Here is a 23679-nt window from a genome sequence, read left to right as displayed (position 1 = left end):
CTGGTAGTCCTCTGCACACACACCCATACTAGTGGGCTATGCTGGGAGTCCTCTGCACCCACCCCTCACATGTCAGGCCACTGCTGGGAGTACTCTGGACCCACCCCCATACTGTTGGGCTATGCTGGGAGTCCTCTGCACCCGCCCCTCATATATCTGAGCACTGCTGGGAGTCCTCTGCACCCAACCTTCATATGTCTGGCCACAGCTGGGAGTCATCTGCACACACCCCCATACTGTTGGGCTATGCTGGGAGTCCTCTGAACCCACTCCCATACTGTTGAGCTATGATGGGAGCCCTCTGCACCCACCCCATACTGTCTGGCCACTGCTGGGAGTCCTCTGCACCCACACCCATACTGTTGGGCTATGCTGGGAGTCTTCTGCACCCACCCCTCAATTGTCTGGGCACTGCTGGGAGTCGTCTGCACCCACCCCTCATATGTCTGGCCACTGCTGGGAGTCCTCTGCACCCACACCAATACTGTTGGGCTATGCTGGGAGTCTTCTGCACCCACCCCTCAAATGCCTGGGCACTGCTGGGAGTCCTCTGCACCCCCCCCTCATATGTCTGGCCACTGCTGGGAGTCCTCTGCACCCACCGCCATACTGTTGGGCTATGCTAGGAAGCTCTGCACCCACCCCTCATATGTCTGGCCACTGCTGGGAGTACTCTGCACCCACCCCCATACTGTTGAGCTATGATGGGAGCCCTCTGCACCCACCCCATACTGCCTGGCCACTGCTGGGAGTCCTCTGCTCCCACACCCATACTGTTGGGTTATGCTGGGAGTCTTCTGCACCCACCCCTCAAATGTCTGGGCACTGCTGGGAGTCCTCTGCACCCACCCCTCATATGTCTGGCCACTGCTGGGAGTCCTCTGCACCCACACCCATACTGTTGGGCTATGCTGGGAGTCTTCTGCACCCACCCCTCAAATGTCTGGGCACTGCTGGGAGTCCTCTGCACCCACCCCTCATATGCCTGGCCACTGCTGGGAGTCCTCTGCGCCCACCGCCATACTGTCGGGCTATGCTAGGAAGCCACTGCACCCACCCCTCATTTGTCTGGCCACTGCTGGGAGTCCTCTGCACCTGCCCCTCATATATCTGGGCACTGCTGGGAGTCCTCTGCACCTACCCTTCAAATGTCTAGCTACTGCTGGGAGTCCCCTGCACCCACCCCATACTGTCTGGCCACTCCTTGGAGTCCTCTGCACCCACCCCCATACTGTTGGGCTATGCTGGGAGTCCTCTGCACCCACCCCTCATATGTCTGGGCACTGCTGGGAGTCCTCTGCACCCACCCCTCACATGTCTGGCCACTGCTGGGAGTCCTCTGCACACACCCCCATACTGTTGGGCTATGCTGTGAGTCCTCTGCACCCACCCCTCATATGTCTGGCCACTGCTGGGAGTACTTTGGACCCACCCCCATACTGTTTGGCTATGCCGGGAGTCCTCTGCACCCACCCCTCATATGCCTGGCCACTGCTGGGAGTCCTCTGCACCCATCCCTCATATGTCTGGGCACTGCTGGGAGTCCTATGCACCCAACCCTCATATGTCTGGCCACTGCTGGGAGTCTTCTGCACCCACCCCCATTCTGTTGGGCTAATCTGGGAGTCCTCTGCACCCACCCCTCATATGTCTAGCCACTGCTGGTAGTCCTCTGCACCCACCCCTCACATGTCTGGGCACAGCTGGGAGTCCTCTGCACCCACCCCTCATATGTCTGGCCACTGCTGGGAGTCCTCTGCACCCACCCCCATAGTGTTGAGCTATGATGGGAGCCCTCTGCACCCACCCCATACTGTCTGGCCACTGCTGGGAGTCCTCTACACCCACACCCATACTGTTGGACTATGCTGGGAGTCTTCTGCACCCACCCCTCAAATGTCTGGGCACTGCTGGGAGTCCTCTGCACCCACCCCTCATATGTCTGGCCACTGCTGGGAGTCCTCTGCACCCACACCCATACTGTTGGGAGTCTTCTTCACCCACCCCTCAAATGCCTGGGCACTGCTGGTAGTCCTCTGCACCCACCCCTCATATGTCTGGCCACTGCTGGGAGTCCTTTGCATGTCAGCCGACAAGCACTTGTGGTACTCACTGGTTCTTGTTATTTCATAGTTGAGAATCCGGCATTCTCAACTAACGACCCAACGCACTCAGACGTCTGTCTTGCACGCTAGAGCAATCGCCAGGCTGGGCAGACCCCTAAACATGTTGCACCGGCTGGTGCAGAATAACCACCATGAAATAACAAGAACCAGTGAGTACCACAGTTGCTTGTCGGCTGACATGCACCATCTATATTAGAAGACCAGACGAATCATATACCCAATAATAAGGCTGTCCAACCACTATCCAGTCCTGATGAAGACCCGCCTTAGATGTGCATAAATCAGCACATCGCCTCCAGGGTCGAAACGTCGACGTTCTATGTCATATATCCATTTGCACAAAGTCCCACTGAACAAAAGGAACAATTTAAATCTCCTGTGACTATTGTGCCGTACGGTGGATATTCTGAAAAAGTTTTTTTTTTAATGTGTTTATGTTTTGTCACCTTTAACACTCAGTCACCAGTCACGACCTAGACACTTTGTTTATTCACATCCCATGTATTCTATGTATATTGGACAGCATATCTGATTCATTGCAGAAACAAAACATTTGAAAAGATTGAATACGTATGTTTTTCCTTTTTTGTTTGAGGTCAGTGTGTAATCATTGCATATATCCTTCATGGGATATATGGCTATATCCATGTATTAAGCACTATTTTCAATTGAATCGTGTTGTCCGACAGAACCAATGTTGTTTGTTTAATTAACCACAGACGGCTGGTCAGGGTCACAGGGGTCAGTAGGTGTGGGGGCCTGTCGATTTGTAGTTGGAAGCTGAGGTGTTCAATGAGAGGCTTTGGGTCGTCGTCGGTGATGGTGCATCGGATGGTTTCCTTGAAAATTATGGTGATGCCTCTGCTGTGTTTGCCAGTGCATTCTGGTGTATCATCTTGTTGCTTTGGGAGTGGTGGTGGTGATGTCGAGGGTTGAGCCACATTTCAGTGATGAAGGCATTGCCCGGGTAGAGGGTGGTGATGGGGTCCAGATTTCTTTGACATGTTTGCAGAGGGAAAGAGGATTGAGAAGGATGCACTGGAGAGGTTCCACTTTGTTCATCGTCATCTGAACGAAAGCGGCATGGAGTATGGTGCGGGCAGGTTGTCTGTTGTAGCAGGTGATGTGGCATTGGAGGCATGTGAAGGGTCCATTGGTTGATCGCAGGAAGGCCACAAATAACCTGTTGTTGCAGCATCTGGAGTCCATCGCCAGGAGCTCCTTGGTGGTTTAGCGGTGGCTGATGAGAGAGCCAGGGTTTCTGGCGTGGGGCACAGTTCAGGCACATAAGGACACACATGGACTTGCCTTTGGCTGTGCATATCCACTGAGCGGCCTCTATAAGTAGCATGGGAGGGAGGAGAGGCTGTCAGGGAGGTGGGAGGGCAGGGAGCAGGAACAGCGATGGGAGCAGTAATGGCAGGAAACAGAAGCAACTGGGCTACTGACCAAAAGGCCCAGACTAAGTGTCCAAAACAGATGATCAAACAAACAAATTGAAATTAACTAATTCAAAACTAAATTAGGCATGATAAAGAGATTTTTCCTAAATATAATCAAACCAGTAGAGGAGCAAGCTCTAAATGGAGGTTCCAGTCCAATGAGCCTCTGCATTGCAGACTCAAATTGGTGACTGTCGGGACAGGAAGCAGTGTCCCGGCTTTTCGGAGCTAGCAGCAGGGGGAGTTCTGAAATGACCAGGAGAAGTCAAGCTAAATGTCCTGATTAGAAAGGAGTACCTACATCATGTTTCATGTCTTTGGATTAGTAATGAGAAATCCTCGTTAATGTTAAAGATGGATTTAACATTACTATTTTAGAAAAGTCACTTTTAGAAAGAGGAAATTTCTCTGCTCTTAGCTTAACTTGTGTGCCAGCTGCCTGTCTCTAATACACATCTGTGGACGGTGACAGCTACACTTTGTGCATCCCCTCTAGACAGCCATAAATACAGGAACGGTGGGTGTGAAAGAGTACTCATCTGCATTCATCTACGTTCTGATAGCTCTCCCAGGGCAGGAAGAAGAAGGAGAGCCGACACTTACACCTGAATATGCACTGTCCTCTGTCCCACACAACGAGCTGATTACCCCACACAGATAGCCTGGCAGAAAAGGCTGTGCTTTGAGGTCACCCTAACTATAAATGCACATCTGGGAAGTACTGGGGCTCTTACTCTACCAAGACAGTACACTACTGGACCTGTGAAGAACTCTGCCAGGAGTAAAGATTGCTGTGCTCCAAGGATTGCCACTTTGCCTTACTGCTTCCCTGAATAACTGTTTTCTGCTTTGCTGAGCTGCCCTGCTGCTTGCTGATCTGTGCCCTGCTAAGGACAAGGACTGAACCAATCTCACTTGAACCCAGTGTGACTTCAAGGGCACCCTGGTTTGTCCTTTGTTCTGAAGTCTCAGGGCGATCAAAGACTTCCTTTAGCTGTACAACAGCACCTGTACTCTGCCATCTGTGCGTCCCACCCTGACATGTGGTGCCAATCCAGTTCTGGGCCCTTGAAAGGTGATTTCTGCTGTCTAGAACCATCTATGTTGATGTAGTGACGACTTTCCACCAATCGGAAATGACTCATTGCCCTTCGACCCCGACACAGGAGCCGATCAATGACATTGCTTTGACAGACTGATCAAGTGCTCATAAGGTACCCCAACAGTGCCTTTCGGATTCTGAGGCTATATACAACCATCTCAATCCCCTTGCTGTTGCCTGACCTTAAAATGGAGAGCACACCAGCAGCGAACTGTCTATGACATCGTGCCATTAGGTCATCTCAGCGCAGCTCGTGAATTAAGACGCTCAGAACCTACAATAGAAAAGCTCGTTCCCAACACAGCGCGGCCTCGACTCACCTAGCATAGCTTTTCCCAAAAATCAGGAATGAGAAACAGCCATTAATAATTTGCTCCTGATCTCCCTGCTAACAAAATGGCTGCTGGCTTGTTTTAGTTCAGCCAGTGAAACTTGTAAGTGCAGAATCGCCGATACATAGCCAAACCAAGCCAAGACAAGCATCTGTCCACACTACCGACGTCTACTGAAGCTTCGCTGCTCATCTCTGCAAGGATCAGTCTTTCAATTGTCTCAGACTTCAACACCTGCCTGACTAAACGCCTGACCCAGAATGGCGTGTGGCGAGTCTCCTGAAAGCAAGTCTTACAGCAAGTCTCACAGACACAAGGCACCCACAGGAGTTTCTCAGCGGATCATGGTCAGGAGCCCACAAGGTACTTTTCAATTCCCCAGTGGTGTCTTCCTGCGACTTGAGGGTCAGCTTAATGGTCGCCTCATCATACTTATGTGCCTGACCTCAAAATGGAGTATTGCACATTGAAGGTCTTACTCTGCCTCTCCATTTCAAGTACAAAAGTCCTGTCTTCGTATCTCATGAGGTTGACTATGTGCTACAACACTCACCATTAAATGCAGTACGCGATAACCACTTGAATATTGCTTCCTTGCCGTAGCAACACCGAATTAACTGTGGGGGTACCAGCTCTACAGTCCTATCCAATCAGCATTCTTTTTCACTGCAATATAGCAGTATATTCAACTTAGCTTTCGGGCGCCAAAATAATTCTGCACCCACTGGAGAATTGCACTGCATTAGGGGTGTTGTGCATCACACTGTGCTGGCTCTGTGCACTCTTCTACTTAACCATCATCCAACTCAGACAGTAGCAAATTAAAATTAGCCAATCACCACTAAGCACTACTAAACATTATTGTCTCTACCACCTGCCACTCAGGAACTATTGTTATGGCAGAAAAATGATCTAAAACAAACTACAAGTGTTCTAAAGCTTAACCGTCTCTATCAGACTCACCTAATAAATCCAAGTCTGACATGAACAGCACAATGGAAATGATTCTCAAAACGTTTGCAGAAGTACACGACTTGGCAAAGTCAACCAAACAAAATTTGGACGCTATGCAGTTGGAAATGAATGTCATTGGAGCGGACATAAATACAATCAACTCTAAAGTTTCTGTGGCAGAACAAAAGATATGTGATGTGGAAGACTCTACTACTCATCAAATAAAGACATAAAATCCATTCTTACCACTAGAACACTATAAAAAGAGATGTTGCCAAACTTGTAGACCGCAACAGAAGGGGAATATTAGAATTTTTGGTGTGCCGGAAGGGTCGGATGATTCCTACGGTTTATGCATATCCTTCCTGGAGAATTGGATCCCACAAATCACCAGCATAAAAATCAGTAAGAATCTGGAATTAGATCGGGCCCATAGAATACCGACATTCAACTCCCTGACAAGGAATATGACATGAGCAATCATCCTTAAGCCTCTTAGATATCAATACACTGAAGCCATCCTTACCTTTGCTCGCAAAAAATCGCCAGATTGCGTGGAATGGCAACAAAATCGTATTTACACAGGACTATTCAAAATCAACCGTTGAAAACAGGAAAGGCTTCCTCGTGCTCAGAGACAGGCTACGAGAGAGGACTATCCAATTCTCTTTTGCAGCCCCTGCCAATTTTAAAATCACAGTGAACGGGATATATCACATCTTTACTGGTCCACCTGATCTGTCCAGCTTCCTGGACAATCTGAACTCCCAGGACATGGAGCACTCTAATTCCATTTCCAACAATGATATCCTTTGCTCATATAAGCATCTCAGTTTTTTCGGGATGAGTTGCACTCTTCCTAGACAATCCCAAGAAGGGTATTCCTTATACCAGTTAATACTAGTTAATAATCATCAATGCTAGCAGTTGCTACATCTAACTACACACTATATGTCATTACATATTACTATCAGTTAAATTACTATTCCTCTAACCCACCTTATAACTGTCAATATAAAAAGAGATCTTCAATTTATCTTATAACTGCTGCTATCTTAGAAATGTCTATGGCACATAGATGCTCCAAAGAGTTCACAAACACAGTGATCCCACAACATATCACTCAACATCTTACACAGACGCAATCATACTCTACCTTTGCCTCAAATTGAGCATGACAATTTAAAGCACCACAGATCTATCCACAGAAACATTATACTTGTACTAGAAGGCTGCCTAACAAGTAACTTTACCTCTCTCCAGGTTGGCGGACAAATGCTCCTGCCGTCACACCTCTATTGCTTTATGCCTTCAGGGATAGGGAAAGTTGTGTGGGAGGGAGGGCCGGGGTTTTGTTCTTATTATTTCTGTTACTATTATTATTATTAGTCTTTATCGTCTCCCTCTTATTATTGCTTCTTGTTTTGCACTGTAGCCAGGTACTATACCAGCTACTATACTAAACCAATTTTCACGATTTAGGTTTCACACATCTTAAATCCTTACCAAGTGCTTTATACCCCTTTGAAGCTATCACACCAAATGCCTTTGCACAACCATTGCATAGACAACCAAGAGTGCCACCAATATCTCTATACCAGTGGCAGAGGGAGAACACAGCAAAGAAATCACACATATATCTTTATGGTGATTCATTCTCCAATACTAGTCAGTGAAGCTCACAGGAGTCAGTATCTATAATACTTCCACCACAATACATGTGCAGATGTTGACGCATAGCTGTACAGACAATCTTAATGTCATCGCTTTAAATGTGAAATGTTGAAATCACCCGATCAAACAACGCAAAATGATAGGCTATCTAGCAAAATCAAAAGGGGAAACCATACTCCTCCAGGATACCAAACTACCTATCAAAAATGCTGAGTTTCTTAAAAACAACTGGATTTCACAAGTGTCCTGCTCCCCAGCAGATCACACAAAAACGGTGTAATTACCCTAATAGCAAGAAAATCCAATGTCACTCTTGAATCATGTTCACATGATGAGAAGGGCAGGCTCCTGATTACAAACCTATGTCGAGGAGAAGACTCCTTTCACGTTGTAAACATATATGGTCCAAACACAGATGAGAATGCACTGTAAGAGGGAGTGTTTCCACTCCTAACCGGGTGCACAGCAAAAATGTTCACGGCATCACAAAATCTGCCACCACATGAATCACTTGTTTACTTCTTCTTTATTTTCGATATCAATCATCCAAAACTTTTTTGTCATTCTTCTTTCTTTTTCATCTTTTTACATATGTCACAAGGGGGAACGCTTACACTATTGCTGAAATCTAAATGAGGCAGAAATGCTAATCCAAGCCTTCTTCTGCGCCACGATAGCATATGTAAGATTGTTCGTGTCCATGAGATTCGTCTACCCAATGCATTTCGGGCCTATTACTTTGGCCCTTCGTCAGGGGTTATCTACAATGCAAAATACATGATTAAGTCTATGTTTTACTCCCTACAATTACACCACAATTGCAAATATCAAAACATTGCTGTTTCTTGAACCTACGTTTTCCCGCTAGTAAACTCAGCCTGATATTACACATTTTCATGAATACCATTACTCCCCTCGATGCCTTCCCCTCTGCCTACTTCACCCCATGTGTTCTGTAACCTACCCAACATTCATTTTTCCATCCTCTCCCCTTTCCGACATTCCTCCCCCTACGTGTCTCCTTCCATACGACAATGGTCTATCGTGAACTACACAATCCCCCACTGGTTCACCGCAATATCCTGTGCGTACCTGTTCTCAAAAATCCTTCCGTTCTAGTTCTTACGCCTGCTGCAGCCACATATCGCTGTTAGAATACTAGATTTCCTCCTGTGAACCCGCCTACTTGAGCCTCAAGTTGTTGCCGCCCATTTGTTGCACCTGTATGTAATTAGTTCATTGCGCGCTGCAGTTCTCCACTAAATCACTGCCTACTAAACCCATGGTGCATTTCGTGTCAAAGTCTAAATATCCGGCATCCTTGACCCTTAACTAACCTTCCGATTTGCATCAACCCCCATGTATTCATCATAAATACTCCGCCCTCCCACAGATGTTAAATTCACGTAGGTCCACTGCCTCGAAATGCGAGGTGTTTGTTATGTATTCCCAAGATTTACGTGTTCTAGTTTATATTACAATTTTAAAACATTTTTCCTCCTCTGTATGCCATGCATGTTCATGAATCTTATGGAAGCTGTTCTAAGCAAATGATGGTACCATTGTCCCTCCTGTGACATTTTTAATCCTTGGTCAATTTTAATCCAATCTTTACGGTGGGTGCTCCGAGGTTGTTGGGCTGAATAAATGTCAAACTGCACTGTATGAATGTCACGGTGCACACCTTCTTTCCTTCCATTTATCCTTACTTTTGTCTTTTATGTTAAATTCTGTCGCGTGCAGCCTCCCGGAAAACGCGGACAGCCCAGCCACGTTGCTTGAATAGAATGCACTGTAAGAGGGAGTGTTTCCACTCCTAACCGGGTGCACAGCAAAAATGTTCACGGCATCACAAAATCTGCCACCACATGAATCACTTGTTTACTTCTTCTTTATTTTCGATATCAATCATCCAAAACTTTTTTGTCATTCTTCTTTCTTTTTCATCTTTTTACATATGTCACAAGGGGGAACGCTTACACTATTGCTGAAATCTAAATGAGGCAGAAATGCTAATCCAGAATTTAACATAAAAGACAAAAGTAAGGATAAATGGAAGGAAAGAAGGTGTGCACCGTGACATTCATACAGTGCAGTTTGACATTTATTCAGCCCAACAACCTCGGAGCACCCACCGTAAAGATTGGATTAAAATTGACCAAGGATTAAAAATGTCACAGGAGGGACAATGGTACCATCATTTGCTTAGAACAGCTTCCATAAGATTCATGAACATGCATGGCATACAGAGGAGGAAAAATGTTTTAAAATTGTAATATAAACTAGAACACGTAAATCTTGGGAATACATAACAAACACCTCGCATTTCGAGGCAGTGGACCTACGTGAATTTAACATCTGTGGGAGGGCGGAGTATTTATGATGAATACATGGGGGTTGATGCAAATCGGAAGGTTAGTTAAGGGTCAAGGATGCCGGATATTTAGACTTTGACACGAAATGCACCATGGGTTTAGTAGGCAGTGATTTAGTGGAGAACTGCAGCGCAAGATGAACTAATTACATACAGGTGCAACAAATGGGCGGCAACAACTTGAGGCTCAAGTAGGCGGGTTCACAGGAGGAAATCTAGTATTCTAACAGCGATATGTGGCTGCAGCAGGCGTAAGAACTAGAACGGAAGGATTTTTGAGAACAGGTACGCACAGGATATTGCGGTGAACCAGTGGGGGATTGTGTAGTTCACGATAGACCATTGTCGTATGGAAGGAGACACGTAGGGGGAGGAATGTCGGAAAGGGGAGAGGATGGAAAAATGAATGTTGGGTAGGTTACAGAACACATGGGGTGAAGTAGGCAGAGGGGAAGGCATCGAGGGGAGTAATGGTATTCATGAAAATGTGTAATATCAGGCTGAGTTTACTAGCGGGAAAACTTAGGTTCAAGAAACAGCAATGTTTTGATATTTGCAATTGTGGTGTAATTGTAGGGAGTAAAACAAAGACTTAATCATGTATTTTGCATTGTAGATAACCCCTGACGAAGGGCCAAAGTAATAGGCCCGAAATGCATTGGGTAGACGAATCTCATGGCACGAACAATCTTACATATGCTATCGTGGCGCAGAAGAAGGCTTGGATTAGCATTTCTGCCTCATTTAGATTTCAGCAATAGTGTAAGCGTTCCCCCTTGTGACATATGTAAAAAGATGAAAAAGAAAGAAGAATGACAAAAAAGTTTTGGATGATTGATATCGAAAATAAAGAAGAAGTAAACAAGTGATTCATGTGGTGGCAGATTTTGTGATGCCGTGAACATTTTTGCTGTGCACCCGGTTAGGAGTGGAAACACTCCCTCTTACAGTGCATTCTATTCAAGCAACGTGGCTGGGCTGTCCGCGTTTTCCGGGAGGCTGCACGCGACAGAATTTAACATAAAAGACAAAAGTAAGGATAAATGGAAGGAAAGAAGGTGTGCACCGTGACATTCATACAGTGCAGCCAAACACAGATGACCCATCTTGCTGGGAAAGCGTTTCTAGTAAAATCATGCACCTACCCAAGGTAGACTTGATCATAGTGATGGTGACTTTAACCTTCCCCTAGACCCTATTCTAGATCGCTAATCCACTTGCAAATATCATCCAACAAAATCTCATCACATACTACAGGTAATATGCTCAAAATATAATCTTAATCACTTGGCACCTACAACACCCTGACTCCAGGGACTACACTTTTTACTCAGCACCACATAACTCATACACAAGGATAGATTATATACTAATATCAGGGAAGTACAAACACCTAATTGAGCAAACTAATATATCACCAAAACGTATCTCTAACCATTCATGCATCAACACCCTATTAGCAGCCAGTCATACTAACCCACCATTAAAAAGATGGTGTTTCAATGACAAAGTTCTGCTAGACCCTAGCGATAGGAACAAAATCAAATAGTTAATCACAAATTACCTCAGAAATAATGACCTCCCGGCAAAAAATATAAATAACCAATGGGACGCACTTAAAGCAACCCTGAGAGGTGTTCCCATAGAAATCAAAACAATAATCAACAAGAGATACAACGCAAAATTGATAACGCTAGAACAAGAAATAAAACAAATGGAACTATCATACACCAATGCTCTAGATAACAACACACTCTCCCAGCTCACACAGAAGTAATATGAATATAACAAGATATTGAGTGAAAAGGCAGGAGTGTGGATAAATAAAATAAAAAGGGCCTCAATCTCTGCAAAGCTAACAAAGCGGGTAAGATGTTAGCCCTATACCTTAAGCATAAATAAAACTAACACTGAAATATTTCAATGAAAGATACAAACAATCTGTGGCACACCAAACCAGAGAAAATACTAAACTCCTTTAAGAATTTGTATGAGTCCTTATGTCGGAACAATCAGAACGTCAAATTAAAAACATTTATAGAATATCTAGAACGTGTTAAACTCCCACAGCTATCTGAAATGGACAGACTGTCCTTCAGTAAGCCAATAGCTGACTCTGAAGCAGCCAAAACTATCAAAATCCTAAAAGAAAATAAATCCCCGGGTCCAGATGGCTTTACCACCAAGTTTTTAAAATCCTTTTCTGATGTACTACAACGAACCATGCTAAACCTTTTCAATCATATCGCTAAGTCTAGTGACGTTACTGATTCAATGGCCGAAGCTAACTTTATCGTGATACCCAAAGAAGGCAAAGACACGTCGCAACCAAAATATTAAAGACCGATATCTCTAATAAACGTAGATTGCAAAATGTATGCGAAATAACTGGCCACTAGAATTTATGAGCATCTCCCAAAGCTAATAAGCAACTCCCAAGTAGGCTATATTTACTGTATGTGAAACAACAATACACGTCTTCTCTGTCATGTTCACCGAAAATGCGAACAAAGCTAGTTCACCTTCTGTTGCAATAACATTAGACGCAGAGAAAGCGTTTGACAGAGTATCTTGGACTTTTTTAAAACAGTGCATGGAATCCTTTTACCTGGGTGAAACTTTCATAAAAATGGTCATAGCTTTATACGAGAAACCTTCTGCATGCATCGCGATTAATGGCTCCCTATCTCAGCCACTCATCCTTCAGCAAGGCACGAGAAATGACTGCCCACTTTCCCCTTCCTTATTTCTTCTAGCTCTAGAACCTCTCCTACAGGATATAAAACAGAATCCCGAAATTACTGAAATAGGCTTTAATGATAAATGTGTTAAATTAGCCTCATATGTGGATGATATCCTGATTGTCATGGAAATCCGGCCCCCTCAATAAAAGCTCTTACGAACACCATATAAGCCTACTCTGAACATTCAGGATATAAATTAAAAAGAGATAAATCAAAAGTAAAACCTTTGAATATTAATTGCACAAAAGAGGTATTGTGGACTTCCTGGCTATCATGGCAATCCCGCTACATAAAATACCTGGGAATTGAGTCTGGGACCGACGTAATAGACTCCAATAACCATAACGAAAACATTACCCTAGACAAAATTAAAAAAATTATTGGACAAGAGGGCCCCTAAATTCCTCGCCTGGTGGGGCAGGATCGAAACAATAAAAATGATGATCACCCCGTTGGTTACCTACCTCATCAATATGCTCCCTCTCTTACTATCAGAAGACTTCCACCACAAACTAGATAAACTGATGTCAAAATTATTCTGGAAAGACAAAAAAGCCAGAATAGCCCTCAAAAAACCTAGACTAGATATCTCACTTGGGGGAGTTAATTTGCCCAGCTTTAATTAAATCCAAACAGTTTTTCTAGCAAAACAGGGCTCATATTGGCTCTACCCCCCCCCCCCCTCCCAATAACTATACTCCAGTTTAGCTTGGGGTAGAAAAGGCCATTCTAAAAAACATAAACTGACTCACCATATTTACTTCCAACACAACTAAGCTTGATAGATCAAAATTTGTATTCAGAAACACAAAAACATGTCTCTTAAAATTAGACAAGAAGCTCCCTTCAAGTATAAGGTGCACCTTTAGAAAGTTGTGCTGTAGGGAAAGCATGTGCATGCATAAGACAGGCCCAGGTAGTATTGAATAAATGAAATGATACACTTGCCTAAAAACATTATTGTTGTAACACCTATTCACATCGCTGATCATGATTGATGTCTCTCAAGGAGAGACAAACACTCACCCTCACACGTCAGTCATTGCCTTTATGTTTATAATCACTTAGGCACATGGCATTCAGACAATGTGCAGGTTCTTAACCTAAAATATGTATAACTAACCAGTAAAAGCATTTCGCTGATTCTCTCTGATGCCAAAATGATATGCTTACATTAGTTGAGTTTTACATTGTCACACAACCTAGGGATGTAGTTGAACCGGTGGCGGCTCCTCAAGGGAGTGCTGCGGGGCAGTGGAGCAAGGCGGGTGTGGGGAGGGGCAGTGTGGGGGGGAAGTAAACTCCGGAATGCGGCTGAACTGAGTTGTGTATATAAATAAATAAATACATAAATAAATAAATAAATAAATAAATAAATAAATACAATGAATTACATTGCACGATGCAACACCGATTAGGCGTTGCAGCGCGCACAATGTAATTTGTTTTATTTATTCATTCATATACACAACTCCGTTCGGCCGCATTCCGGAGTTAACTACCCCCCACACTGCTCCTCCCCAGCCCCACCTCACTGCCCGCAGCACAACCTCGAGGAGTTGAATGCACCACCTTAAAACACCATTAAAGTATGACAAAGCACATCAGTCTGGTATGTAGAGATCAGAAACTTTTGAAATGGGGAGCGCGTGACGAGGCAGCCAAGATGGCCACACTCTGAGGAGCTCTACGCAGACGACCAACGCTCGTTTTTGAAGGGTCCGTTTTGTGGTAGCATTTCGGCAGTTAAACGGCGGATTTCGATGTCGGAAGCGCCCCCCACCGCATGGGTATGCTTTAAGCTTCCAACAAGATGCTTTTATGCTAATTTTGGGCCGAAATGCTCTTTCTTTGGTCACGGCCGCCATTTTGCTCCTTTTTTCTGCCTGTTCTTCGCAGCATTTTTTTTCCCTTTCTGCTGCTTTATCACTTCATGCCTGCCTATTTGAGTGAATTCCTCATGGATTACATGCCCCAGCTTGCTGAGTATGTTGCTTCACTCGAGGAGCCTTTTTTTTTACTTCCTTATTTACTTCATGCTTTAACCTGAGCCATGCTTTTCAACTCTGCTGGTATGCTTTCCAGGGGCCGTTGCATGCTTTCAGGACTACAGTAAGGGTATTTACCACTTTTTCCTGCTGGGCTACACTCCTTGCTTCGCTCTTAGTGATTCCTTCACTCAATGGTCGCTGCCTCATTGGTCCGCTTTGCATATTGGTGGCATCCTCACGATTTTCCGTTGCACTTATCTAGTGGACTGGCTGGCATCTCATGCCTTTGTACCACAATGGAACCTCCGCATACTTCTAAGGCCCACGGTAACGCCTCTGCTATATGCAAGGATGCTGCCACCACTGCTAAACGCCTCAAAAAAGATCCTCCATGTCCTTCTAAGTCCCCACTTCCTGTTACGTTGGAGGACATTATGGAGGAATTGCGTCTCATACGCCCCTTTATGACTGATACTACTACAACTCTCCAGAGGCTTGATGATAAATGGTCCAGTTTGGATTCGAGACTAACTGATGTAGAGCAAAAGGTCAGTGACGCTCAGGACGTCTTATCCAAGGTTGCCAGTCTTACCAAGGAAGTCGACCTGCTTAAACGGACCTCCGAGGATATGGAAAATCGCAATCGGCGTAATAATTTGCGCCTTTATGGTATTACGGAAGCCTCAGAGGGGTCTGATATTATCCAGTTCATGAAGACTCAGGTCCTTCCCATCACTGGCCATCCTAAGCACCTGGATGTCAATATTCAAAGAGCGCATCGTCTTCGACCGAAGAATTCTTCTTCTACTTCAAAGCCCAGGGGCATCATTGCTTATTTCCTTCTTTATTCAGACCTCATGGCCTTCCTTCATTCTGCCAAACAGCATAAGCAGATGCTTTGGTCTGGACATAAAGTTTTTATCACACGGGATGTCTCTAAATCAACGGCGGCAAGGCGTAAGGAGTTTTTGGATCTGCGGCCTGCTCTTCAATCGATGAATGCCCGATATGGCCTCATTCAACCCTGTTTTTTCAAAGTGACTTACAAAGAAAGAACTTTCAGCTTTGAAGATCTGGCTGACCTTCGCAAATTCATCCACACTCATAAAGAGGAATCCATGGACCTCAGCAAACCCTAAATTTATTGTTTTCATGTTTGTTAATTTAATGGTGTTCGGTATTTAATTCCCTGTTGTATTGTCGACTTCATCCCTTTCTTGTCTTTTTTTCCAGGTTTCTCCTCTGTAGTCCTTGTTGAACACCTCATTTTTGTGCTGCTCCGGTTTCTGTACCGTTCCTTCCGTTTCGCTGCCCCCTTCCCATTTGTTTGGTAAGTTCCCTTCATTTGACTTAATTGGTTACACATGACTTTTATGACCTTTCTGTTTTTCTTCTTTTATTATTGTTTTATGTAACCATATATTTCTTCTTCTCTTCTGCTCGTGCGGTTGTCTTGTTTTCGCTGCTCCCCCTCCCTGTTCATTGTCCTTCATTTCGTTGTCTTTTATGGATAAAGTCCACTGGGTTTTTGTCATCTTCTCTCTCTTATTCTATGTCTCAGGAGCTAATTTCTCCCATTCCTTTCCTTCTTTTCCTTTCCAGTATCCTCTCCTCCTCCTTTTTTCTTCCTCTTTTCTTTCCATTGGTGACTCCTTAAGAACCTTCCAGGACCTATGCGATTCCTTTGGTATTTCTAACAAACACTTTTCACACTTCCAACTGCTTACTCCTACCTTGTCTTCCACTATTTTACAGGACATTCCATCTTCCTCTGATACCTCTCCCCTTTCTTCCCCACCAGATTTTACTACTCCCTTTAGAGCGTCAGCTATTTACAAACTATTATCACCTTCAACTATCGATAGGCTCAAGTCCAAATTGGAACTCGTGTGGGAGTTTTCTCCGCAAACCTGGGACTCTATTTGGTCTACAATACATACAGTCTCTCGCTCCGCTAGCATCACACAGTCTTTTTATTTTTTTTTACAATAGGCTTTATTATACCCCCTCTTATTAGTGTAAATTTAAGTTATTAGATTCTAAAAAGTGTTGGTCATGTTCATGCGATAATAGCGATTTGTTACATATGTTTTTTCATTGTCCTAATGTTAAATCACTTTGGTCTCGTATTTGGTCTAAACTTAACAATATTTTATCTACTGATGTTCCCTTTGAAATTGTTCATATCTTTCTAGGTGGTTTGGCTCCCATATGGAATGTTCTATGTCAAGTTCGTAAATTTATTGATCTTTTCATAGCAATTTCATTTCAAATAATTACTACAAATTGGAAGGATACCTCAAAAATTGCTTATAATGCTTGGTGGAATTTGTTATGTCATCACCACAGACTGGATCGTTCTTATGCTACATCGGTACCTTTACTAATCAAAAGAGATTTATTATGGTCTCCTTTAACTGTTTATCTATCTAGACATGTTACCTGAATATTCTGTTGTCCCTACCTCCTCTTTAGTGATTGTAAGTTACCTTTAAATTAGACGTTATTGTAATATTTTTTGCCTTCTCCCTCCCTCTTTCCCCTCTTTTTCCCCCTCTTCCCTTTCTTTTTCCCCTCTATGAAAATCCCCAAAAAGCATTGTTCATTGGTATAAGGTTTGCCCCTTTATTGGGGTATGTTTTGCATTTGCTCTCTTTTATTGGATATCCTTTTTTTTCTTTGATATTATTCGCAGTTGTAATGATGTTTTACGTTGTTTATTTCCACTCAATTTAGCTTTTTAAACAGAAACATTTGAAATGAAATGCATACAACAGCCAGTACTTCGTGGCCAAACCAACAGTAGCAGCTAGCACATGTAAGAGCGGTGAGGCGATGGGGTGTGGTGGAGACAGGGTGGGGTGGGAATTGGTGAAAGTAGACAGACGACTGGATAAGTAACATTAAATAAATAAAGCCACTTACTTTGCACTCGCCGCATGGCCAGAGCGGTGAGTGCACAGTAAATGGTTTTCTTTATTTAATATTGCGTATCCCGTCGTCTGTCCACTTCCACCACCGCCACCCCGCCCGGCCCCAAATCTAATGCACACTAAAGATACATTCTGCACTATTCTAATACCGCTAACAGACAACCCAGCCACCTGGGCTTCTTAAAATAAAGCAGTTACTAATTCTGATGCAGATAAAATACGCTGTGACTAAAACATAGTTATGTGAGAGGAAATAATTTTAACCCTACTCAAGGCAGATGAGCAAGAACCAGCATCCAAGCACTGCATAGCAAGGAAATATGTGCTCAGCCTCCCCAAATGCACGAAAGGCCTGCAAAGAAAAATGTAAGCAAGATTCTACATCGATATTTCATAATATGAGGAAAGGTGAGCACACAAAACTCCAAAGCCCTTGCACCACTGAGACTTTACATCAGGGACTTTCACAGAAAGACATCTTCATTTTAGTATTCCAAGTTCAGTTTACAAACGCATTTTTGAGACTAGAGGATGGAAGAAAACACTGGTTGGCAGAATAATGAAGAGGAGGGCGGGTCAAGAAAGGATTAGAGCGTTGCGTAACCATTTAAGTGTGCCTCTCCCTTCTCTCAAGCTGCCCTCACAACAACGCAGAAAAACTTTGAAGTAAAAGTTATATTTTTCTCTGATCAGCCCCCTGATACTGCCAATTGTTTTATTTTGTCATTTTGTGCTAAGATCTATCTTTGAAAAAGTAGTACATTCTAGCTACTTACAGAGTTGCTCTCAAGGAGGCTTGCATTCATATTGGTAAACGATGGGCCCGATCCACAAAGGATTTGCAGTGGATAGTTGAGTCTTATTCTCGTAGAATCCCATTGTTTACAACCCAATTCCAGAAGTAAACCAGGAGCGCTCCTGACTTAAGCCAGGAATTTATTAGTAAGCTACGAGTATTTCAAGAGCAATTCTACACGTCACAAATCGCCACCACAACATTCATATCATGCTTAAAGTAAGGAGGGTTACTTTCAAAACACTGAATAGGTCGGTTCTCAAGAGAACATAAACAAAAATCAGAGTAAGCAACAATCTACGTTTAAGAAGGAGGAGGGGTGGTAACTTAAACTGCAGCGCAACAGTCTTTCAGAATTAAGTTTACTAGTAAACATTCGGGGGAAGTATCCCCCCCTCAACACAAATGTCAAGTCACACTATATAGATCGAGCTGAGTAGCACCGTTGGCTTTTGAACTGTGTGGCAGCTGAATAGTACTGTTCCCACTGGCAGCCTTCTCGAAAATCTCAAAGCACTCAGTAGGGAGAGTTCTTTTCAAAACCTTGTGTATAAATGTTGCTCATTTTACAAAATCGACTGCACGCTGGGTAGATTTAAATTTATTTCGATTGCTTCAGAGATCTGCAACCCTTCTCCTTCCCTCACACATTTTCTCGAACAAGAAATATAATGTAGCACAGAACTAGAATCAATAACCCTCGAGATAAGAACCTCTAAGTATTTAAATTGCTATTTTCTCTCTTAAAATGTATTACACAGGCAGGCTTTTCACTCTGTGTCTAAAGTACCTACCAAGTAAATACATAATTTCTTATTTATTTATATCGATTTTGTAGATAATTTCCATGGAAAGTATTGAAGGGATGGAAATAGAACATGGTAATCAGGGAGATAAAAAGCTGCTGTCTCCAAACATGGGTTTAGAAAACTGTGGCTCTGTTAAAGACTTATAAGGCCTGGTGTAAGGACCTCTGGACTGTTGCAGCGACACACTATCTGGGTATTTGTATTGAAAAAAAGGTTACAGGTAGAGCATACTAGAAATGTACACAATATTGTTTGTGTGAGTCTGCAATATTCGATTTAGGTTTTCATTGTTTTATAACCACGCAAACTGGGCAGCACTTTATTCCCAGAGGTAGTCAATTTGGACCGATAGGCCCTACTTTAAATATCATCCACCCTGCCCTATCAGCTTTCAGGCCTACCTTAGGGGCGACTTATAAGTATAAAATAAAAAAACAAGTGTTAGGCCTGGCAAAAGGTTTACTTTGCCAGGTCGAAATAGTGGTTAAAATTGCACTACAGACTGCAATGGCAGGAATGCTACGTTTTAAAAGGTTGTACGATGATACAATGCATGCAATTACATCGCATGCCTTTAACACGCATTTTTTTAGCGGGCATGATTTTACCTTGAAAATGCACTTTAAACGCATGCCAATACCGCGCATTGTTTTTAAATTTAAAACAATGTATTTGTGGGGGGAGAACCCAACAAACCACCCCCCCAACTTCCCTTAAATGAGTGGCATTGGCATGCAATTTTAATGCATATTCGAGGTATAAATATGCGTGCTAAAAAATGTATGGTAAAGGCTTAACAAGGTAAACATCTTGTTGTAAATGCTGTTTCCCATTTTAAAAGGCTACTTCAGTGGATGTACAATGAGTACTGCAGGCCCGCATTTAGCGTACTGACACTAGGCACATGTAGTATCATTTACTGGGGGACTTGCAAGTAAATTAAATGTTGCAGTTGAGTGTGACCAATTTAAAAAAAATGTAGGGATAGAGTACGAGCACTTTATTTACTGGTTAGCAGTGGTAAAGGGCACAGAGTCCTAATGGCAGCAAAAATGAATTCAGCAAATAGGAAGGGTGAAGGCAAAAAGTGGGAGGGAATATTACAACAGGGATATCAGGTCAAACACTCTCCCATTTGCCTGTCTCATCTCATTTTGAGTAATGGGCAGGGTTCTTGACTTTCTTAAAACCTTCCTGGCAGATAGACCACACGTGGTGTTTTGTGTCCTTTTAAACTGTCACTCAAATCCTGATAACATGTAGAGTATAACAGAGTTCAGGATAAAGCCTGTATTCTTTATACTGTAGGAGCCCCCTGCTGCTTTAATTCCAGGGGTTCCAATGTTAGCCACACTCAGACAACCCTCAATTCATAGGGGCAGATTTACATGCCCCTTGCAACACTTTTGCACTGCTGTTGCGTCACTTTTGTGATGCTGCGGCATCATAAACAATGCAACATATTTACAACAGGACGCATCTAGTGAGATGTGTCACATTGTACAGTCCTGCCCTACATTATACATTCGTGAAATATAATGTATGCAGGGTGGGCGTTCCGACGCATGAAAGCCTCGAAAAGGTGGCGCAGTGAAATCTACAAGATTTTTTCGGAGTCACATTTACGATGCCACTACGTCAAAACCTTACGCCTGCTTGAAGCAGGCGCAACGAGTGATGCAGCAGAATAGAAATAGGCATTCCGAAGCATTGATGGAGTTGTGTCATGCTTGCGACACAACTCCAGCAATGCGTTGACTTTACGCCAATAGATGCGTCACGCATCTATCAAGACTTGCGCCACGGTGCGATGCATCCATTGTAACGCAAGGGTTTTTTGGCGTGACGCAAATTAACTGGTGCATCCCTGCTGATATGCAGAGATGCATCAGTTCTTGTAAATGGATCACTGAAACAATATCGATAACAAAAATATAGAACTACCATATTATCGAGTAAAAAATATAGAATGCCAAAATATCGAATTCCTATCAACAGTAGGGAAAGCGTTGGATAGCAGGAGGGTAAATATTACTATTCCCACTCCAGAGAGTGCAACAGTAGGGAAAGCATTGGATAGCATAGGGGTAAACATTACTATTCCTACTCCAGAGAGTGCAACAGTAGGGAAAGCGTTGGATAGCGGGAGGGTAAAAATTACTATTCCCACTCCAGTGAGTGCAACAGTAGGGAAAGCGTTGGATAGCATAGGGGTAAAATTTACTATTCCCACTCCAGAGAGTGCAACAGTAGGGAAAGCGTTGGATAGCGTAGGGGTAAAAATTACTATTCCCACTCCAGAGAGTGCAACAGTAGGGAAAGCTTTGGATAGCGTAGGGGTAAAAATTACGATTCCCACTCCAGAGAGTGCAACAGTAGGGAAAGCGTTGAATAGCGGGAGGGTAAAAATTACTATTCCCACTCCAGTGAGTGCAACAGTAGAGAAAGGGTTGGAGAGCGTAGGGGTTAAAATTACTATTCCCACTCCAGAGACTGCAACAGTAGGGAAAGCATTGGATGGCGTAGGGGTAAACATTACTATTCCCACTCCAGAGAGTGCAACAGCAGGGAAAGCGTTGGATAGCGTAGGGGTAAAAATTACTATTCCCACTCCAGAGAGTGCAACAGTAGGGAAAGCGTTGGATAGCGTAGGGGTAAAAATTACTATTCCCACTCCAGTGAGTGCAACAGTAGGAAAAGCGTTGGATAGCGTAGGGGTACAAATTACTATTCCCACTCTAGAGAGTGCAACAGTCGGGAAAACGTTGGATAGCGTAGGGGTAAAACTTACTATTCCCACTCCAGTGACTGCAACAGTAGGTAAAGTAAATACCTCATATATTAATTAAAAAAATATATATATTTATATCAATTACCAATTTAATTTAATATAATAATTTATCAATTAGAAATACAAATAAAAAATATTTATTAAAAATGATTACCTATTAATACAAATTAATTACCAATTAATTAGTTAGGAATTGAATAATAATTAACAATTAATTAAAAATAAACAACAATAAATACATTTAAAAATGTATTTAATTACAATTAAATTACTTCCCACCCTAGTCCCCTATAAACCCACAACCTGCTACAGTAAATAAATTAACAAAATTAACATAATTATCAATTAATCAATCAATACAAATTAATTACCAATTATAATTTAATGAATTACCAATTAAATATTATTTATCAATTAATTCAAGATAAATGCCAATAAACAAATTAAAACATTTAATCAATTATAATTAAATTACTTCCCACTCTATTCCCCTATAAAGCCACAACCCGCTACAGAATTAAATTACGCAAAAATTAAATACCATAAAATTCATTACTTAAAATAAATTATAAAATAAGTATACACTTTTCACACATATACTAACATAAAAAACAACTTTAAAAAATTCGATATTATAAAAAAAATCGATATATTTAACATCTATATTATATACTTTGATATTTTGACTTTCTATATTTATGTAAATCGATATTAACTTACTTACCGCAAAATCGATATTTTTGTCGTCTATATTCTGTCCATTCGATATTTTGCCCATTACATTCGATATTTTTGTTGTCTATATTCTGTCAATTCGAAATTTAGTCCATTCTATATTTTTAACTCGATATTTTGACTGTATACCCTTGTAAATCTGCCCCACAATTTCTATGAATGGCGATCATTGAAGACCAGTTGAATCTGAATAGCTGTCTGTTGGCCAATGCTCATATAATGGAAAGGAATTCCTGAGGCCTCAACCCAAGATAAGATTGAGGTCCTCTTTATTGGGAAACCTCCTTCACCTGGGTCAGAAGGTCTGTGACCAACTGATCTTGCCTTAATGCCTATTCCTGTGAAATCGTCATTTAATCTTGAGGTTGCCATTGACAATTTACTATCATCTAATGTCCTAGTTCTCTACTTCTTCTTGATAAAAATGTTTAGAACTCGGGGAAAGGCGAATTGTCCTCAAGCAGCACATTAATTTCCCTCAACATGTAATTGTAGGGCTGTGGGGGTCTTTGCAAATGGTGAGGTGGTTGACATTTTTGCGCAGTGCCAGCCCATGCCTCGAAGTCAAATTAAAGGAATGTGGCTGACAGGCATCTTTGTTCCTTATGAAGGGGATATTCATCTTTGACATCAGAAGTTGTCAAAATGATCTAAACCAAACTACACTACCAGTCTGAAGAAGCTAAACTTGATATACTCGTTCTGCAGGAGACTCACCCAATGGGAAATAAATACCCATTTTCGTAAGATATGATTTCTACCAGGTGTTTTATGCAGGGTTTACCACAGAGTTCAAGATAAATAGCTATACTGATTCATAGCTACTTACCCTTTCACCTAACACGTACAAAGCAAAACATTATGGGGAGATATGTT

This window comes from Lissotriton helveticus, chromosome 5_1, assembly GCF_964261635.1.
Source record: "Lissotriton helveticus chromosome 5_1, aLisHel1.1, whole genome shotgun sequence".
NCBI classification, from domain to species: domain Eukaryota; kingdom Metazoa; phylum Chordata; class Amphibia; order Caudata; family Salamandridae; genus Lissotriton; species Lissotriton helveticus.
Note: the sequence above shows the minus strand (reverse complement) of the source record.